Source organism: Monodon monoceros, unplaced genomic scaffold, assembly GCF_005190385.1.
Source record: "Monodon monoceros isolate NGI ecotype Baffin Bay Population unplaced genomic scaffold, NGI_Narwhal_1 Super_Scaffold_16, whole genome shotgun sequence".
NCBI lineage: Eukaryota > Metazoa > Chordata > Mammalia > Artiodactyla > Monodontidae > Monodon > Monodon monoceros.
In genome coordinates, this window is record NW_021703772.1 from 10,369,772 (window position 1) to 10,385,452 (window position 15,681).

Below are 15,681 nucleotides of genomic sequence, written 5' to 3' on the forward strand. Positions count from 1 at the left end.
TAATTTTTATTATATTCAAATATGATTATTATTACATAGTTGCATTATACAAATATATTATTTATTACGTTTAACAATATATTACAATGTTTTAATATAGTAAAATTGATATATCATATTTTTTGAAGCACAAGCCCTTTAGTTTTAGTCTGAATTCTTCAGATTTCATGCAAATTAGATTCTTCAAATTCTAGAAGCATTATCATGAATTGGAAAAATTATAAATTAACTGTCACGAAGGGATGCCGTCTATTGAACCTCGGCACACAGCATGGTCCCAGCGATTGAAGACAGCAGAAGCCAAGGGAGGTGGGCCATCAATCCCAGAAGGCACTGGGGGTGGGTGGAGCAAGGTTTGCGCAACACAGCGTTGGGGGCGCTGTAGCAGTGAAAGCCGGTATGCCCTAAGCTCTCCGAAGCACTCATTTAATGCCTTTGCAAAAATGCATTAAACAGAGTAATTAAGTGAGGAAGACTCTGTGAACTGTAGATAACTCAGGCAGGAGGGGTGGAAGAGGGATTCGTAGGCGTTGGCAGGGATGACGTATGGCTCCAGAAGAGGAAGGCTGGCACATGATGTTCCTTCCTTGTGTGTCTACCAGGCTGTTACAGATCCAGCCGAGGTTGCATCATTTTATTCTGAGTAAATTATTCAATAGTTTACTTCTTCCTTTCACGTCCTGCACTTAAAACATAGACGAGGGCATTATGTGGCCTTAGGAAAATTGCCTCGTCTAGTTTTAACGATCCAGACTTGAAGGGACTGATCAGGTTTGGTCTGACCTACCTTTCATAGTGCTAGCAACTAGATGAGGGTTGGGAAATCCTATTGAGATCCTGCTCCCGGGACTTCCCTGATGGCGCAGTGGTTAAGGGACAACGCAGGGGACATGGGTTCGATCCCTGGTCCGGGAAGATCCTACATGCTGTGGAGCAACTAAACCCGTGCGCCACAACTACTGAGCCCACGTGCCACAACCACTGAAGCCTGCGTGCCTAGAGCCCGTGCTCCACAACAAGAGAAGTCACTGCAATGAGAAGCCAGCGCAAAGCAACGAAGAGTTGCCCCCGCTCGCCGCAACTAGAGAAAGCCCGCGTGCACCAATGAAGACCCAACACAACCAAAAAAAAAGGAAAAAAAGAAAGGAAAAAAAACATACTGGTCTCTACAAGAACTTGGTTTCTGTGACCTTTTCTGGCATGTTTCATAGTCAGATGGTCCTTATTTAAGCAGGACCATGTGAAGCGATAGGCAAAAGGGAAACAGACTCTCAGATAATAAACACTGAGGGGAGGAACCGCATGGGCTCTCCAGGGACAAGCTCCTTGTTGTAGCAGCTCTGAGGATTCATGGACAGGCTCTGAGGACTATGGTGGGCAGGCTTCTGGAGCATTCTTCCAGCAAGTACAATGACTCAAGTTTTGTGTGATGACTGACTGAGATGAGAAAAATAGACTCGGAGGCTTTAGGGAGGAGTAGCTTTATGCTGGCCCAGAGTGATTGCCAACAGTATCAGAAATAGGGGCAGGTGTGGTGGATTGTACTGAAGAGATAGGCTGTGCTGGAGTGCCAAATGGTCTTGTCCTGATAGTGGCATTTGCTGTGCACTTGCCCTGTACCTTCATGGACCATGCCTCCTGCACTTTAGCTCACTTAGATCTCACAACCACCCTTGGAGGTAGATAGTAGTCATATGGCATTTTCTTCAGGAAAGGAAAATGATACGTGGGTTCATGTAATGCAATGAATAAAAGGCAAAGCCAGAATTTCAATGCTGATCTAATGAATGCTGTAGAGCCCATCAAGCCATTTCTCTACGTTCCTGTGAATATTATAGGAATTTGTTTGTGGAACACGGGTGTAGAATAGCTGGAAAATTCTCACCCTTGTGCAATGAGGTAATGACTCCTGACCTTCTAGAAAGAGGTCAAAGTTTTGATAGCATTCAGGGAGGCAAACTTGTATGACAGAGAAGAACAAGAAGGAATCACAGCTCTGAAAATGACTAGCTGTCTGAGATCGTGCAGTTGTAAAGGAGATAATAAAATAATTTTCTTCATATGTTAAAGATTAATTTATATATTAAATGCTTAGATCCGTGTGTACTGAACTTTTCATATCACAACAGAATAAAGAGTGAAAATGAGAGTGGTTTAGAGTAAAAGCTATTTCTCTGTAATTATTAGTATTTATTCCATATGTATTAATTAATATTTACTTCTCATTTCAAGTGATAGAAGCTCAACACAAACTTGCTTAAGTAAAATTCGAAATGACCATGGGCTTCAGGTAAGGCCAGAATACAAAGGTCAAATAATGCCACTCATTTCTCTTTCTCCTACCCTTCTTTGGTTTTCTCTTGGTTGACTTTATTCTCAAGCAGACTTTTGACACACAGTCCCAGATTAAAATGAGCAGATCTTTCTCAGTTGACCTATGAAAGTCATAAGAAAGACCTAACTGGGTCATGGGCCTACCCTGTGATGAGAGCCTGACCATGGGACTTGGGGAGAAGGAAATTCCCCAAAGGAAAAGATTCCAGGCAAAGACTAATACACTAACATACTTGAGCCTTGTATTTGGCATTTATGCAGGATAAGAGCCTTATACCACCTAGTCTTTGCTATCTATAAATAAGTTTGGTATTGCACATGTGATAAATGGTGTAAATGAAGACGTTTCAGATATACCACGATTTGGGGAATGTTTGGGGCAAGATCATCTTCCTGCATGAGATACTTTATTTGCTTCATATCAGTCAATAGCCAACAAGTCTTTATCAAGCAATTCCCATAACTTAAGAATCCTGTCCATACCCAGTACAAATCAAATCATAGCACAGTCAGTACCACAATAATGGAAATCTCTCTAGACAAGTGAAGCCCAGGCCCCCGCTGCAAGCACACAGTCTCGAGTGATATTCAATAACACCGTTTCAGAGCTGTCCCGGAGCATGGGTTGTCTTTGTAACCAGCGGATGGCAGGTAATCTGCGTGGGGCAGATCTTAAGATGCTTTGTTTTTGTTTCTTTTTCCTTAGTGTCCTTCATTTGGGTGATTTCACTGTTTATTAGCACTCAGTGAGATTTTCAGTTGAGAAAGAACATTCTGGCAATAAATGAGGAATGCATTGGAGGAAAGCAAGAACTTTTACTCTATCCAGAGTCCATGCCAGGGGTCTGAAAGTAGAAAATATAAAGTGGCAGTGAGCATCCTGATGGTAGATAAAGTTCAGAGTTCATCGGTAGACCAGGAGAGCTGGGAAAAGTGTGGATGGAGGTCTAGATTGGAGAAGGGCTGTCATGACGGCATGCAGGATTTCATTATCAGTGGGCGGACTTGTCCTGCCATCACCTCCCCCTCCTTCTCCTGTGACCACAGTCCCTGGGTCTTAGCAGATCTGCCCCAGAAGTTGCACAAAGGTTGGGGCCACCGCTCAGAGTTTCAGTTCTCTTGATGTCCATGTTTGGAAGATGTGCTTGCATTCATTTTTGCTCATGCGTGTGTCTGGTCTGGGGATTTGCAATAGACAAGGCCATGATGCCACGCTGAGGTGGCTTTGAAGAGGAGGAAGGAGAAAGCCATGCATTCTGTGTTTTCATTGCAGGAGTCACCTGGCCATGCAGCACTAGTCCCAAACCTCCTTATTTTTTTTTTTAAACATCTTTATTGGAGTATAACTGCTTTACAATGTTGTGTTAGTTTCTGCTTTATAACAAAGTGAATCAGCTATATGTATACATATATTCCCATATCCCCTCCCTCTTGCATCTCCCTCCCACCCTCCCTATCCCACCCCTCTAGGTGGTCACAAAGCACCGAGCTGATCTCCCTGTGCCATGCAGCTGCTTCCCACTAGCTATTTATTTTACATTTGGTAGTGTATATATGTCATTGCTACTCTCTCACTTAGTCCCAGCTTACCCTTCCCCCTCCCTGTGTCCTCAAGTCCATTCTCTACCTCTGCATCTTTATTCCTGTCCTGGCCCTAGGTTCATCAGAACCATTTTTTTTTTTTTAGATTCCATATATACGTGTTAGCATATGGTATTTGTTTTCCTTCTTTAAAGCTCCCTATTTTAAAAACACATGTTTTTATACCATTCCTTTACTCTCTCTTTTTTTTTTTTTTTTGTGGTACACGGGCCTCTCACTGTTGCAGCCTCTCCCGTTGCGGAGCATAGGCTCTGGACGCGCAGGCCCAGCGGCCATGGCTCACGGGCCCAGCTGCTCCACGGCACGCGGGATCTTCCCGGACCGGGTCACGAACCCGTGTCCCCTGCATCAGCAGGCGGACTCTCAACCACTGCGCCACCAGGGAAGCCCCCTTTACTCTCTTGAATTAAAATAATAGATTGTGTAACCTACCTACACACAAACATAATTTCAAACATTAATGCCCTAACTCTACTTTGAAGTAGGCATAATTGGAAATTAACTCGCAGTATTATATATTTCAACATATAACTGCTTAAGAATGACTATACTTGATGATAAAAAGAAAAAAAAGCGAACAAACTATCACAGCTTTATAAAATGCTCCCTGGGGGTCGGTACTGCTTCCCAGCTGAGAGCCACTGGGCCAGTCCCAATGCTTCCTTTTAGAGATAAGACAACTGTACTGGGGTGTGTGTGTGTGTGTGGAGTCATTTCCCCAGGACACATCGGGAGGCAGAACCAGAGCTCAGGTATCCCAGCTCAGGGCCATGGCCCAGCATCAGCCCCACTTCCCCTGAAACCGACTCCTGGAGTAGAAACCCCAGAGACAAGCTTGGCCCACATTGAATGCTGTTTGTATCCATTGGGGTAGGAGAAGGGGCACAAAGAGGGAGGCAGAGAAGTCAGCAAGGCTGTAATCAGGCATATTCCAAAGACCTTGAGAGTTCACTTCCTTATGTGTTCATTCATTCATTCATTCATTCATTCGCTCACTCATTCATTCATTCATCCTGGACTTTCAGGACCATCTCTGCTCCTGTGGAGTTTGTATCCCAGTATAGTATATAATAAGTCAGGAGTTGATAAGTGCAATGAATAAAAGGGGTACTTGTGACAATTACAATTGGGATAATTAGGGAAGACCTTTCTGTACAGGGGACATTTAGCTGAATCTTAATAACGTGGTGGAACCAGTTAAGCTAACATCTGCATTCCAGGCAGGGAGACCAACAAGTTATAAAGGCACTGAGGTGGGACAGAACTTGTCACTGATAAGAGCTAGAGTAAAGGCGGTGGATACCATTGTCTGTTGGTTTTCCTACCAGCGTTCCAGAACCATCTCCTCTCCCTGCTCCTCCCCCAAGGTTGAGCATATAACCCAATTTTGGCCATTTACATCTTCTTCCTACAGACTTTGAAACTAAGACCTCTGGGCCACCCTGGGTAGCACCTGCTTTCCCAGAACTAGTTGTACAACTTTCTATTTAACTAAATGAGTACCTCGAGAGCATTCCAATAACTTATTTTTGTGTGTAAGTTAGCTTGTGCTGACTTCTGTTTTTTTTACAACAGAATTGCTAAAAACCTAATCGCCTGCTATACTTAGGTCACCTTTCATGGAGATGCCTGTAGATAACTGAGATTTAGCTTCATCCATCAGTAAATAGAAAAGAGTAGTTGCACACTAAATTATTAGGCAAATGGAAGGGGTTGGTTCAGCACAACAGATATTAGCAAAATCCTTACAATCATTACCAAATAACAATTTAAAGCTAACAATAACCAATTTTCTAGATTTGCTACCACTTTACCATAATGTGGGCACTTTGTTAGCATTGCTTCTGTCAGCTTACTCTACATGAAGTGGCAAGAATTTTTTTAGAACTGGGTCATCTCTGCACTAGACTTGTTTTCTGTGAAAATGCCAGCCAAATAATCAAAGGCAAATTGAATCAGTTAAGTGTATAATAGGCCAGATTTATCCTAGGAGGCCTGTCGTGCTCAAGAGATGATTTGTTTGCATTTTACTTAGCAAAAAATAAATGTTAAGACCATACAACAAAACGTCAGCTGGCTCTTCTTTGGAAGATAACCAGAGGCCCGGTGCCCACTGGAGATGCGTGTGGCAGCTATAGGTGTGTGGGCCAAGTCTCCCACGGTCTCTGGACGTGCTCGGAGTGCTTGCAAAGAGAATCACCAGATACGCGCTAAGAGCTTTTTAAAAAGCAAATTTCTAAATCATTATTTAAAGTAATATTTTAACCTACCACATATGCTTTGGGAAGCAGTCATTTGCATACCCATAATTACCGCTCCAATTTTGTCTTGTTTTATGCTTTCCCGACTTAACACCTTTCTCTTTTCTACTTCTGTATAGTCTTTTCAGAGCTAAGAACCTCTTTTTCTTTTATTTTTCTTAATTTCCTTCTTTGCTGGTTCCCTGGGTTTAAGGTTGCTCTGGGGTATTTTACTGTAAGTGATAGACCAAAGTCTGTTAACTTTGTGACACTTGATTTCCAGTTTCCTTTAATTTTTGAATCTCCAGTAACATGAATATTTCTCTTGCTAATTTTTAAAGTGGTTTAAATCTTTCTCTGAAAATAAATGTATATTTCCTGAAATAGGTTTTTACTTTATACTTAATTTTATGCCTCAATCAGCCAATTGTCTTCAGACTTCCTGCTGTTTCCCTTTCCCCTAAACTTTGCCCTGGTTTCTATCCATTTCTTATTCATCATCATTCTCTCTGTCTCTCTGTCTGTCTGTCTCTCTCCCTCTCCCTCCCTCTCTCTCTCTCTCTCTCTCTCTCTCTCTCTATATATATATATATATATATATATATATATATAATCCCCTTTTCTGACCAATAAGGCAAAAGGAGCCGGCTGTTCTCAAGTTTTTTCTCTTTACGACACATACAAAGTTGTTGTGGCAGCAGAGACAGATGTTTCATCACAGAAGTGTTTTGCTGTTGGCATCACCCAGGGCAATGCAGTTTACATCAATGAGTTTAGTTAATGTAGTTTGGACAAGTGTGGTGCTAAAAGCAATTCAAATCACTTTCTTTTATTTTAACGTATATAGTCTCCAGAAAAACCAATGAACTAGGTGTTTTTATATCTATTTCAGAGTGTTTAACTATAGCGCCTAAAAGGTCACTTTTGGTCAAGGTGTCTCAAGTGAATGATCAAGATTCTGGCCTAGAACTCAGGCCTCTCAAATCGTGTTTCTCAAATTGTATTTCAAGGCCCCCTGCTGGGGGCCTTGGACAACGTTCGACAGCTTTGTGGTTACATCGTGGCTTGACCACACATTTAGTTTTGTGTATTTGGGTAAGTTTAGTAACTTATTTTCTGCATCTTAATACTTTCCTGAGAAACTGTTGAATTAGACATGATGTCAATGGAATGCACATAGTATGTGCTTTAAAAATCATGGTTATTTTTCTTGTTAGTACCAATGTTAGCTTTAGGATAATGGTTCCCATCACTTGGGGTTAGCCAATGCTTTTGTTTAGCAATAGGAGTACAACATAAGTTAATTGTTTCCTTGCTCCTGAGGAAGTTTAAATATCGTTAAAGATATTTTGAACCACGACTTCTGGTTAGAAAGTTAGAGACAGAAAAAAAAAGAGTGGCCAGCATGGCTGGTACAAAGGGACTGAAAAAATAGAAGAGGCCAGAGAAGGGGCAGGGAGCTGGGCCATGTGGCCTGGTATGTTTTAGCAAAGGTATGGCTTTTACTCTGGATAAAATCAGAGCATCATACATTTTTGAGAAGAGGCACACCATGATAAAAGTCATGCTTTTGAAAGGATATCCTTGATCTCCCATCGCCTTTCCTGTGAAAAGGTAAAATACAGTAAGGCTCAATGTTATTCAGTGTCAGCTACTCAATATCTCTACTTGGATCTCTAAAGAGCATATGGAGCTCAACATGCCCTAAACTAAACTCCTGGTTTCTGCAACCCTCACACCTGCTCCACCCATGTCCTTCCTCACATGGTTGCTGGTACTTCCATCCTGCCAGTTGCCAAGGCGAAAAGCTTTGGAGTCATCCTTGAATTCTCTCTTTCTGTCATGCCTCATATAAAATCTATCAGCAAATCCTATGGGTTCTACCTTCTCACCTGGATTATTTCATAACCTCCCAACAGGTTTCTCTGCTTCTGTCCTTGGCCTCCCAAATCCAAGGGAAAGGCCTCTGCTATACTATCCTCGGGAAAGACCATGGGAGATCAAGGATATCCTTTCAAAAGCATGACTTTTATCATGGAGTGCCTCTTCTCAAAAAAGTACGATGCTCTGATTTTATCCAGAGTAAAAGCCATACCTTTGCTAAAACATACCAGGCCACGTGGCCCAGCTCCCTGCCCCTTCTCTGGCCTCTTCTATTTTTTCACTCCCTTTGTACCAGCCATGCTGGCCACTCCTTGTTTTTCTGCCTCTAACTTAGATCTTTGCTCTAGCAGTCCAGCCTGCCTAAAATGCACGCTTGTCATCTCAAATATCCACCTAGTTTGTTCTTTTATGTGAGTGTGTGTGTGCACGCATGTGTGCATATACACGTGTGTGCATAGATATATGTGCATATATGTATACACAAAGTAGCTTTATTGAGGTATGTAATTCACATACCACACAATTCACTCATCTACAGTGTACATTCCAATGGCCTTATATTCACAAAGTTGTGCAACCATCACAAAAAAAGACTTCTATAATCATTAGTAGTCAGTCCCTGTTCCCTTCCACCTCCAACCCTAGGGAACTACCTATCTGCTTTATATATTTGTGGATTTGCCTATTATGGGCATTTCATACAAGTAGAATCGTGTAATGTGTGGCTTTCTATGACTGGTTTCTTTCACTCAGCATAATGTTTGTCAGTACTTTCCGTTACTGAATAATATGACACCATACTTTATTCACCCACTCATCAGTTGTTGAACATTTGTGTTGTTTCCACTTATCGGCTATTATAGACAATGTGGCTATGAACTCTCACATACAAGTTGTTCGGTGGACCTATGTTTTCATTTATCCTGGGTTTTCACTTCTCTAAGAGCAAAATTGATGAGGCATGTGGTATCTATGTTTAACTTTTAAGGAACTGCCAAACTGTGTTCCAAAGCAGATGCACCGTTTTACATTTTCACCAGTAGTGAGTGAAGGTTCCAATCTCTCCCCATCGTCGCCAACACTTGTTATTTTCTGTCTTTTCATTATAGCCATCCTAGTAGGTATGAAGGAGTATCTTACCTGGTTTCGATTTACATTTCCCTGACGACTACTGATGTTGACCATCTTTTCATGAGCACTTGCTGACTCTTTGGAATCTTTGTTCTAATTACACCTTCTCAAGGAGGTCTATCATGAACACCCTGTTAAAAACTTCTACTAGGCGCCAATCCCTACATTTTCAGATACCTTGTTTACATAGCCTTTGTCATCATCGTAAATACCACATGATTTATCTATTATATATGTTTATTGTATGACTTCCTCACTTTACTCTGATCCAACTGTGAATACTCAGCAAGAGCAGGAAGCTTTGCTTTGATCATTGATTATATCCTAAGTGCCTAGAAAAGTGTCTGAGAAATAGAAGACACTCAGTAAATATTTGTAAAACTAATGAGTGAATGGAGAGAAAAATCAGGCCCAGAAGAGACAAGGCAATAATTATGGAGACTGGGTAGAATAACCATTGCTTTTGCCTCACTTTCATAGGCGATGTGAGGAGATTTGCCACTCTTTGGGCTTGTCCACATTTTAAATTGGTGTTTCTAGACTGCCTTATCAAAAGTATTTAAGGACATGTCTAGAACACATAAGCACCCTGATAATAATTTTAAAAAGATTTTCTGGAAGTTACTCTTTTGTATCTTTGATTCTTTGTACCTGTGACTTGGCTACAAGATGGTTTGTAACTGACAAGAATTTTTAATTTCCATTGAAACCATACCAAGACTGACAACCTTGAACCATCATTTTTACCTTAGATGTGAGGCATTTTATTGATACAGCTAAAATGTTCATTAGAGACTATGTTTTAGTAAGGGCAAAAATGGAGATGGAGTTGGGTAGCATGGCACTTATAAACTGGCTATGAATACTAGAACTTAGAATAAAATGCTGTTGTTCACTGACCAGTACCTCTATCTATATGGACTTACAGACATGAGCACATGTGCTCAGATGGTGTGGCCCTGATAGCAGCTACGGGTTTCAGTACATTCTTCTACTGCCTTTTGCTTTTTCAAATGAACCTACTCCAGTGAACATTGGTGTTTATATGGAAACACATGCATCCTAAAAATAGTGATGAGTACCATCTGAATAACCATCTTCTTAATAAAATTCTTAATGACTGTTTAATGCTATTAGGAACAAAACATTTCTTTGCCTCATAACAGAGAAAAGATTATGTATAATTAGTTTATTAGTGAGGATACCTTTCATCTTCTAGACACATTTATGGGGATATAATGTGGGTCTAGATGTAGAGGAACCATCTCACCTCAGTGGTGTAAGCCAGCTTTTATCCTTTGTGTCCAGTGGAAACACCAAGTTGGAAAACTTTGAATAATTAAGTAAGCACTACAGTTACAAAGGGCACATTGAGGCAAACTTCTCCTATCCTGGGAATTTTTTGCTTTGTCCACTGTAGTCATTTGCCATCTGGATAGCTTCCTTAAAGCTTTTAAGAGCACCGACTAGGAAGACATTATAAGCAATGTTTAATCTAAATATCTATGTGTTCACATACTTTGTGATTTGAGTGTTGCTATGACTGACGATCAGTTCCAGCACTTCCCCAATCCCTACCACTGAATAGTTTTGTCTTTATTCCATAGCATCTTGACCAGACCCATGCCTGATCAACCAAATTCTTTCTTCCAAGGACTTCATCCTGGTCTTACTTGGTTCTTGAAGTGTGACCTGCCTTTTGAATGGAGGATAAACTATTCTTTATCGTTACCAACAGCAGGAGAGAAAACAGAGACTTGCCTCACTCCAGTTCAACTTACATTTCCTTATCTCTTGCTGAAGGCAAAATACGTCTAGTCCTGTGGGGAGTAAGGTATCAAACATTATCCTGTAGTGGCCCTAGTATGTTATTTTACCTTTTTCTCTAAGGATGGAATTTCGTGGCAAGATATAGGGACTGTGATTCTCCAAAAATACTAAGCTTCATTTTAGTTTCTGTAGTCACTTGTCTTTTCTTCATAAGCTTGTGGCTTCACAGTTACTTTTCTCATATTTTCCTTCTTATTCAGTAGTTTAATTCAATGGTCTATGACATATTTCCAAAGAAGGTCTAATAATATCTCCATCTGACCTCCTCTTTGGTGATGTGAGCTTCCTGCTTTCACATTAATGAGTGGACTCTAAATCCTTTCCATTTGAAACTGGGCTGAACTCAGAGACACAATTCAAATTCTATTTACAGAAAAAATATCAACAAAATATATGAGATCTAAGATTACAATAAGCAATAGCATATGGTGGAAGTAAGACTGTATGATTCTTAAGACTAGGTCAGAAAAGTCTTAGTGCTTTCATTTGGGTCTTTTGAAATGTTTCCCCTCCTGATGTTTCTTCTTGAAACCTAGCTTTTCTGTTTCAAGAAGGCCCAGCTACATGGAGAGAACATGTATAGGTGTTCTGGTAAACAATCCCAACTGAGGCCAGGTTTCTGGTCACCCCTGCACAGTGTCAGACATCCAATTGAAGTAACCTTCAAATGATTCTTGTACCTGGCCGTACAAGAGTCATGCCTAGTCAATTGAATATTCTCAGCTGTGGCCCAAACATCATGAGAGGTGAAGAGCCATCCCTTCTGTGCCCTTCCTGAATTCATGACCACAGAAGCTGTGAGCATATCAAATGGTTGTCGCTTTACACCACAGTGTTTTATGAGTGCGTTTAATGCAGCAATAGATAATTGTAACAGAATTCACCCAAGAACAGAGTGTTCCTATAACAAAAACTTAAAACTTGTCGCTGTCTTTGAGATTAGGTTGCAAATGGAAAACGAAAGGGTTTTGAGTCTTCTGCTAAGAAAATTTGGAAGGATGTCAAAGAAGGTATTAATAAAAGCTGGAAGGTCAGTAAAATTATTATGGGAAATTAGAAAAAAGTTTGACAACACAGTTGGGTATTCAAATTATCATGTGGTGATATAGAAAATAAGCTTAATAAATTCGTGGGTTTCCTAATGAAATTTCCAAGCAGAATATTCAAACTACCAACTTGCTTCTCTTAGTCATGCATCATAAGATGTAGAAAAAGAGAGAGATAAGGTAAAAAAGGAAATATATAGTTTTCAAGCAAAATTTAGTAGAAAGATAAATAAAACCATGACTTTCTGGGTTGGAAAATTTAATTGATTTTAATTCCAAGCCTCTCCAGATGGCAAAAGATTTTCAAAGTAAGGAAAGAACTCATGGCAAAGATCAAATTCAGAGCACTATCAGGACAATAGTCTTGGAGTAAGGATGAAGCTAGTGGTGTGACTGCAAACCTTTTGTAAACTATACAAAGGATTTAAGATAGTGCCTCAGGGGTCCTTTCTGATGGCAAAGGCCCCCTAACCATCTAAAGGATATAACTTGCAGACACTCTCTGGTAAACAATCTAAGGGAATTATCCCACTTCAGCTTCACAAGGGGCCCTGGATGAAGAAAGTCTATCTCAAAGAAATTAGTGAATGTTAAGTTTTTTGAATGGCTTGAGCAACAAAAGATAATTCATAGAAACCCCACAATGTTTTAAAGAAATTATACTGGCAGAAACACCATTAACGCGGGCTAAAAGGGATAGAGACAGCACAAAATGAGAAGTTCTTGACATCTTTACTTCCACAGGCAGGAAATACTATAAAAATAACTATTCCGTCAAATACAGGCTATTATTTAAGGCAAAGGCAGGATGATCCACAGCCTGAAACCAAGATCCTAGACGACAGAGCCAAGAGACACAGGAATAGAGACAGAACAATGAGTGGTCTTGTTGGGGAAGTTTCCAGTTGATAGACCTGGCAGGCTCCCTTTTCAGTGGCTGTGAAGGACCTAGGACTGCAGAAGGAACATGTTTACTGGCCTAGAGGATTCACCATTTCAGAGTCTGGATCTTACTCCTTTCCAGAGGCTCACAAATTGGACTCTGTGGGCTTGCAGAGAATAGTTTCATTTTCCAGGGGCAGACATAACATTAGCCAAACACGTTCTATTGATTCGTAAAATCAGAATTCTGATTCATCAATTTATAGTGAGAAATCACTGTCACTGGAATTTGAATACTTAAAGACTACAACGGTCAGAAAATTCCCTCTCTATTGGCAAAGTCTTTCCCACAGTAATATAGGGCATAATTTGAAGTCTCCTCAGTATGCTGAAATCAGGAGAAAAAACTGTGTATGGTTGATTGGAATTAATTAGATGGGCTGAATACACAGTGACTTCAGGCTTCATCTCATTTTATAATCTCATGATAGAGGTGGTTTTACACTGTCCTCTGGGCTATAGCTCCTTGTCATTGTCTCAATATTGGCAATGCCTGCCAAAAGGACTTGAACATGGAAACTACAAGGTTAAATATTCCTTCTCTCTATGCTGTGCTTGAGTGGAAGCTGCTACTTTCATTTACTCTGTTTCCAAGGCTCATCATATTCCCCTAATGATTAAAACATTCTTCTTTTAGACATGTCAATAAAATCAGTCAGGCTACACTGAAGACTTTCATATCTGGGGACTATTCTGTATTCTTAAAGTATATTTGCACTTTTATTTTTCTTTCTGTTTTGTGTACTTCACTAATACTTCAAAAGCTTTCATTCTCTGCCTGTCCATAAAGTTATACTACACTAGGGAATGATCCATATATCTACGATCCATTGTGTCTATGAAGTATTCTGCACTTCTTAAACATTAATTCAGATGTGATGTCATAAAACTTTTTCCTAGCAGCCTGGCATTCTGTAATTTTTCTTACAAGACTATACCCCCAAATTACTACTTATTTCTTCCCTAATCAAGTCAGCCATTGGTACAGTTATGATACCGGCATGTCTTACTCTTTGAAATTGCCTCACTTCATTGTGATTTTGTAGTATCTACAGTGAAATTTTATTTTCCAAATCCCTTTGTTTACAAGCATTGGAGATCCACTTTCCAGTAGATATTAAAAAGAGGAGTTTATTGTTTTTGTAACAGAAGGCTTGATCCTGGGCCTCAGATTCTGTCATTGCAATGCTGGATAGTTCTGTTCTTTCATTTCATTGATCTCATTTGCTGATACTATAGATGACTTCGTTCATGTAGCTTTGGAAGATGATTCTAATGAGTCTCGCATTACATCATCTTTATGGCCTCATATTTTAGAGGAGGAACAAAGTTATCCCTCCCTCTATGCATACATAATCCAAGTTTTGTAACTTGCTTTTATCTTTGAGCTAATTTTTCTTTGACTAGCGGAATGGAATGCTTTAACTGGCCTGTGTAGGCTGCTCATGGATTATTGGAAGGCAAACTATGAGAGCCACACCAGAATCCATGTAATTTGAAGGAGTGGTTTCCCAAAGGCAGATTGGACTTTTACCAGATAAATAGTGAATGACACTCTGGGAATGATATTAACAGACAGCCACATATTTATATACATATGCTATGCCCTGTAATGATTACAAAGGCACTTATGATTTCAGCTTTTGCCCTATGTATGTGTAATATGTTAAAGTAATTGTGAAATTATCTGAAAACATAATATGTGACCAAAACAATGTTCTATTATAGGGATCGGCAAACTATAGCTCATGGGCCAAATCTTACCTCTGCCTGCTTTTGTAAGCAAGGTCATATTGGAGCACAGCCATGCCCTTCACTTTATTGTCTGTGGCTGCTTTCACTCTACAACAGATTGGGTAGTTGTGACAGAGACCACTTAGTCTGCAAAACTGAAAATATTTACTCTCTGGTCCTTTACAGAAAAAGTTTTCTGACTGCTCTTCTATTAGAAAGATTTCCTTGTTCAATTGAGTACAGTAAATCCCCTACATACGAAACTTCATGTTGAGAACTTTCAAAGATGCGAACGTGTGTTCTCATGTCCAATCATGTAAGTTAGTCCACGTGTCTGGTGTACAGTTTCACGTGCGTGCATCCTCTAGTGGTTGTGCTTTTGTGTACTTTGCTGTACAGTACTATTGCTGTGCAACACGAGGAGCTTACTAATGAAGACTTGATGGAATTGGAGGCCCAGAGAAAGGATGAAGAGAGACAAGAGAAAGCAGTAACTGAAGAACTGAAGAGATTCATGATACTGGAAATAGCAAGGGGATTTTCTTTATTTGAGGAGGCACTGTTAGTTTTTGAGGCACAGAACCCAAACGTAGAATATTGCATGAAGTTTGCAGCAGCTGTGCAGAATGTGATCCAGTGCTGCCGTGTCATCTATGAGGAGATAAAAAGAGCATCACTGGATCGTTTTTTTAAGGGAGGTAGATAGAATTGAATCCAGCCATCAGTGGAACCAGAACCTGTGCCATCAACGTCAGGCATGAGTGAAATTGCATCTTGCCCTCCGTCTCCTATGGCTGATGATCCTTCAGCTCTACCATCACCCACCTCCTCTCCCTCCTCCAGTCAGTAACTCTTCTTGCCTGTTTGTTCGATGCCAGCTCCTGTATGCCAGCTGTTGTAATGTTTACTTTTTGTGTTTGTTTGTTTTTTATGTATTA

General features: G+C 40.3%; 1 pseudogene; it reads left to right on the forward strand.

The window, feature by feature from the left end:
- Positions 1–242: 242 nt before the first annotated feature.
- Positions 243–15,681, forward strand: part of LOC114897009 — a 78,220-nt pseudogene continuing 62,781 nt past the window's right edge.